This window comes from Elaeis guineensis, chromosome 3, assembly GCF_000442705.2.
Source record: "Elaeis guineensis isolate ETL-2024a chromosome 3, EG11, whole genome shotgun sequence".
Taxonomy (NCBI): Eukaryota; Viridiplantae; Streptophyta; class Magnoliopsida; order Arecales; family Arecaceae; genus Elaeis; species Elaeis guineensis.
Window position 1 is genome coordinate 8,879,198 of NC_025995.2, and position 6,811 is coordinate 8,886,008.

Consider the following 6,811-nt stretch of genomic DNA (forward strand, 5'->3'; position numbering starts at 1 on the left):
ATGGCACTTTGAAAGTGCCATTTGGGAATGGTACTTTAAAACAAAATTATTTTTTTTTGAGTTCCACGTAGGCTGCCGGGGGGGGGGGGCGATCGATTGGGCCTAAAAATGCCATTTGAAATTATATTTTCTCAATAGAAAATGCAAAACGCATTACGAATGGCACTTTTAAACTGAAATTATTTTTTTTGGATTCCACTTAGGCTACTGGGGGGAGGTTGACTGGGCCTAAGAACGCCATTTGGAATTATATTTTCTAATAGAAAATAAAAAATACCATTTCCAATGATTTTTTAACTTTTGCATCAATTTGATAAAAAAAAAATTAAATTTGAATTAGTACGGTAAAATACTTCTCAACAATGTATGACTTATCTCTCTCTCTCTCTCCCCCCCCCTTTTTTTTTAGTTTGCACACCGTACCATCCCAAGCATAAAAATAAAAAAACAAGAGCACATCCCCCTCCTTCGCAAAATACCAAAAGCAATATTTTATTCTATTTTCACCCACATGGACTCCTGTTCGCAACAAAAAGGATCCCCTATTCTCTCTTTTTTTCCCCTGAAAGAATGATCTCCTATTCTTTTTCATGTAAGAAAAAAAAATTTTGTGCACCGTGGGTGGTGTAGAAAATTTAACATAGTGTATCACTTTATATATATTGATTCACATAGCCATCACTTTTCAACACACATTTAATGCCTATAGTTCTGCTTTTTATTTAAAATTTTGTATAATGAAAATATCTCTATTCTTTAAAAAAAATTATGACATCTTGTGGCATATTATGATTTTCTATACATAGAATACTATAATATTGCCCAAAAAATTATGACATCCTATGCATATTATGACATCCTGCATCAAATTATGACTTTCTGCATATAGGATGTTATAATATGGCTCAGGATGTCATAATATGGTTCAGAATATTATAATATAAAAGGAGTAATTTTTGTCCAATACTTTCTAATGCGTATTTAATACCTGCAATTTACTTTCTTGTTTAAAAATTTTGAATGACGAAAATGCTCCTGTTCTTTGAAAAAAATGATGACATCCTGTCTATATTATGACATCCTGCATTATATTATGACATTTCATAGATAAAAATTATGATTTTCTGGATACGAGATGTCATAATATAGATATAGGATGTCATAATTTTTTCAAAGAATAAGAGTATTTTTGTTATTCAAAATTTTAAATCAAAAATAAAATTATGAATATTAAATATGCATTAAAAAATGATGACTTTGTGGATCCATTGAATAAAATGGTATACTCCATATCAAATTTTTTACACACCCACGGTGCACAAAGAATTTCTCAAAAGCTTATTTATATCAAGCCGAAGTCTCTTTCTAACCAAACTAGCCCAGCACTATCAATTAATCTAAGCAAATATTAATAAATTCATTGGAAGTTGCAAAACTTCTCTCCATTATGAACTTCATGCTAATATTAATGTTAGACCTATGAGTGTTGTGAAAGCCATAGTAGCATTGACATTATTGCATGGTTATAGCAACATGCACCAACTTGCTGAAGCAATAATTAAAAGCATTGACATTATTGCATGGTTATAGCAACATGCACCAACTTATTGAATCAATAATTAAATAATATAACTCTTTCAATGGCTCAAGCAATAACTCTTTTATTGGGCATTTTCCCTCAATGCATGCAGTGAGAGTCAGTAATGTCCTCCAATACTCTCTCTTAGCATTGACTTCATGGGTCACTATGCGAATTCCATCGAGCATCTAGTTGATAATATTAAATATCAAGCTTTCAGTTGCAATCATTGCTAATACAGCACTAGTTATCACCTGCACACAAATGAAATAAGCAACAAAACTTTGACCATTTTCTTATGCCTTCACGAGTAGCTCCAAATACTACATAATTTGCTTTCTACATTTGTAACCCTACATATTTTTATATAATTGGCACATTCTTAACATAGAATCAAATTTTCTAACTGTTCGAACTCTAGTCTAATTTCAAAATTAACTAGCATATAAAGAGTCTCTGTTGCCTAGATATGGAGCCCAAGAAGGAGAGTGAATTGGATCTTTTAAAATTTTAGTGATTAGTGCTCACAAGTAAAGTGCTCAACTTGATGAGTAAGATGAGTTATTTACAAAAAAAGAGGATCAATTATAATTAACAAATAAGCAAGTATAGAGCACAATGAAGAAAAGAAAATATGCAAGTACATCAAACACAAGAAATTTATAGTGGTTCGGTGCTAATCTTGCACCTACATCCACTTTTCAAGTCCCAACTTAAAAATTCAATCCATTAAAAGGATTTCAAAATACAATACATCGGATAACACCGATCTTTGCTGTCCAAGCAAGAATATTTATTTTTTAGATACAAGCCAATCCATAAACTCTCCGATTCCAGGTTCGGATCAACCTTTTCTAGTTTTGGAACCTCCAAAACTCAAAACTCAATGTACAATAACAAAAGATATGAGTACAGAAATTTCAGTATACACAAGCTCCTTAAATGAGCACAATAAAAATAATTAAAGTATAATACTCAAGGAGTAGAAGCCTTTGTTGGATATCCTCAAATGATTGAAAAATTTGAATGCAGCTGGAGAATGGTTGGTGAGCTGATTGAATGCTTCATTCTCTCTTTCTAGGATTTTCTTTTCTGTTTCTCGAATTTGAGCTTGATTACTTCTTTATTCCTTTGATTTTTTACCTCTAGAGAGCATTTATAGTTTTCATTTAGTCTTGAGAGTGTCTTAGAGTCAGTTAAGAGCTGTTGGAGTGTGTTTAATGTGCATTAAATGCATCAAAAATAGACTAAAAACTAGTTGTTACGAGTGTCAGCTTGGCATGGGTTGACCCATGGGATGCCTCACTGGTAATGGGTAGACCCATGAGTCGCCTCATTTGGCCAGACAGAAAATCATGCTCTCTGTTTTGATCTCAGCATCTTAGGGGTCGACCCATGGATCGTTCCACTGTGTGCCACAAGCCAAAATAGATACGTGCCGGCTACCCAATAAAAGGGAATGACCCAGTTGGGTCGTCCCATTTTATTTCAACCCAATTTTTTATATATTTAAGATCCGAAACTTACCAAAATACTACCAAATACTCTTAAATAGATTTGAATAAATTTGATACTCCCAAAAGGCTTCAAAAATATCTCCAACTTGCAAAATCTTCAACTTTGGCATCTTTGAAGGAGCTTTTCAAACTCAACATTTTGGACTACTTGAAACAAAATCAAAGAATCTTTCAAGGATAAAAAAACTCATTAGTAGTCTCCTCAAATAGTTTGTGACCATCAAAATTAATTCTTGGGACAACAATCTCTCTCTTTTTGATGATGATAAAATATTTGAGTGTTCATAAAGAGAGATCCATAAAGCTCAAAAGGTTAAGTTTTTTAAAGCACTTGTAAGTTAAAAGAACATGCCAAAGGTTAAACACAAGTTATAGAGTATCATGAGTTTCACATTATCAGTAAGTTGTGATGTTTTAAATCATACGTTCTCATTTTTGCTGAAAATTACTTGTGAAAAATCAAAGTTTTCCAAAAATTATTTCTAACAGCAAAATTCTCTCCCTATCTTATATGAAAAGACAAAATAATCATTTTGAAAAAAATTTCTCCTTTCTTAAGAAATAGCCATTTTGTAAAAACTCCCTCTTTCTCTCTTTCTTATTTTGGTATCAGAGCAAAAATTGACTACCTTCTCTCCCTTTTTGACATCACAAAAATGGACTAGAGAGAGTTTATAAACAGTAAAATGTTTAATGAGTGAGAAAAGTAAGTTATGAGCCACGGTCCTACAGCAGGTATCAGAGTAACTTTTAATTGATTAGTCATTCATAAATGTCTAAGAAGTCATAATCATAAGTTAACAATAAAAGATGATAATAGATAACCTCATTTAAATACAACAAAATAAGAGGTTACAAAAGTCAAGTATATGATCAAGTCATCCATACATCTCTATACATATTTATAATTATAAGGTTCTCATACAATAACTAAGTAGTATGAGACCTAAAGCAACTAGTACAAAATAGCAAAGACATGATCAGAGAGACTATGCATCAGGCTCGTGATCAGAAGGAACAAAATGAGGGAATGACTCCTAAGTAGAATCACGACCATGTCTGCCTCAGCCTCGATTGGATGATTTGATCCGAGTAGAAGAGATCGGGGGACGAAATGCAATAGGTTAAACAAAGGTAGGCTCAGTGGATACAGAGGGTCTGGATTAGAGCTGAGTCCTAATGGCATCTAGTTGAGATAATGTAGCTCTCATTAAAACTCTGAGCCCCTCAAGATCAGATGAAACATAATCCCTCAAGCTCCTAATATTAGCCCAGATCAGCTCAAGTGTCGATCTGAGCAGGCTATGAAGTCTCTCTACCTCCGGAGCAAGATCAGCTAACTGAGATGACGAACTGCTAGAGGTATCTGCTCCAGCAATCAGTGAAGTCAAGACTAGTCTGATCTTCCTCTCTACGTCAAAAAGTCTACCACTGAATCTGAGCATAGAGCTCTCCACACTCTCCAATCTAGAGCTCAGGTGAGTCAATAACTATACCAAAGAGGAGATATATGGCACAACTGAGAGATCTGATGAGGAAGTAGAGAATGAGCTCGACTGAGGAAGGTGATACTGCTGCTACTGCATCTGTTGAAGGATCTGCTGCTGAAACTGCAGAAATCGTTGAAGGAGCTGCTGCTGCTAGATAGAAAGAATGCCTACAATCTGCTCAGCCAGCAGTCCCATCTCATCCTTCCTCAATCTAGAAGATGATGGCACAGCATGGCTCGTAGACGGGGGTGCACTAACTGAAGGACCTGCCTCAGGCTCTGACACAAAATGAATACAGGGCTCGACCTGGCTCAGATGGTGATGAGGGACCCTCCCCCTCATCATGCTCCTCCTCCTCCTCCACAACTACAGCACCTCGATCCTTGGTCCAACGACCATCCATTCTAATGAAACTTATACGTCGAAGGAAATAATCGTTATAAGTATCAGTGTTCAGCAATCTACACACAGCCTCCCCCTCAAAACTCACACCACTGTGCCTAAAACTAACTGTCAGAGCCATTCCATAAGGTAAGAGAGACTTAGATCTATTCAAGGCCTCCCTTATGGCACAATTATCATAAATGGGTGATTCAGAGAAGACTCAGATACAACATGGTGCATCAAACAATATCTCGTCCAGTTATCAGGTCATATCTTCACCCTCTAGGGAAGAAGATCCAAGAGATCATATGGTGGAGTAGTCTCATCTCCACACTCAAATCTTTTGCCTTAAATTTCATGAAACCTACAACATTATCTTTCTCTAGGATGGTCCTGAGTCCATCCTCTTTCCTAGGAAGCTCATCAAGATAGCTTTCCTCACAGGACATTTGAAGTAATCTACCCAACCTAGTATATTAGGATAATTTCAATATCCTTTATAACTGATCTAGAATTCCATCAGTAAATACTAAGTTGAGTAAAATTCTTAACCAATCTACGTTATACTGGCTCAGATAAGCTACAGAAGACCTCCACCCTTGATTAATTATCTTTCACCATTAAGAAACTATCTCTTCTCAAAATTAAAATCTACGTTCTCCCTAAAGCAAACTTTTCTGATAGAGAGAGGAACCTTACTTTGGAGTCCTAAGAGGAGAGCTTGAGCAAGGATCTGAGCCGTCCTCTTTCTTCTTTCTTCTGCTTTCAGTGGCCTCACTGATTTCTTTCTTGGGGCAGCCGCATCTTGGGAGCCATTGTTGCAATGAGGGCCAAGGAATCGGTCCAAGAAAGAATATAGGGTGAAGAGTTAATGGGAATGAAGAGAAATAAGGGATTTAGAGGTGTTTGATTTGGATTTTTTGAAATGAGAGTTTCAAGGGTTTTGGTAAAGAGCATGAAAGAGTGGGTTTTGATCAAGGATAGCCAAGAGGAAGTATCTACCCAAGGATTTAAGGTAGAAACAAGGAATTTTTGGGTGGATGGAGGGTTGGATTTAGGTCTTTGTGGTCGGTGGAAAGCTTGGAGAGGAGGGTTTTAGTTTGGGATGAAGGAGGAAGATGAATAGTGAATGAGTCGGTCCTTTGGGTTTTAAACAAAAAATTTAATGGATCGACCCACTTGAAACCCGTTTATCCGATCAATGGGATGTCTCATGGGTCATCCCATCTAGGGTAGGTTCAGATGATGAGAAAATAATTTAAAAATAAGAAAAAAATTTGAAAGAAAAAATTTGAAAAACTTGTATCGACTTGAGATGATCATGTAGAATTCAGATAAATTTTGATATGATTTTTGATAAAAAATTTCAACGAAAAAAAATTTGAGATCATATCCGATAAACTTTAATGACTTTTAATTGACTTGAAATAGACTTCAAAAAAGAGTAGATGCCTTCCAAATTTAAATTGATGAAGTAAAAAAAATTTGGATGAATTTTGAGAGAAAATTATGATGAGTGATCAAGCAAATGGATCTAAGATACTAATTTCCTTCTAATTATGGCAAATCTATCTTCATTTAAAGCTTTAATGAATATGTCAGCTAATTATTTTTAGTATTTATATTTTCAAGTGTTACATCTTTGTTTTGACCATGTTCCTTATAAAGTGATGTCTATTTCAATATGTTTTGACCTAAGATGTTGGATTGGATTCTTAGTCAAACTAATGGTACTAGTATTGTCACATCTTATAAAAATATCTTTAAGTTCAATTTAAAATCTATGAACTGTTACTTAATCCATAAGATTTGAGCACAGCAACTTCAGCTGCAATGTACTC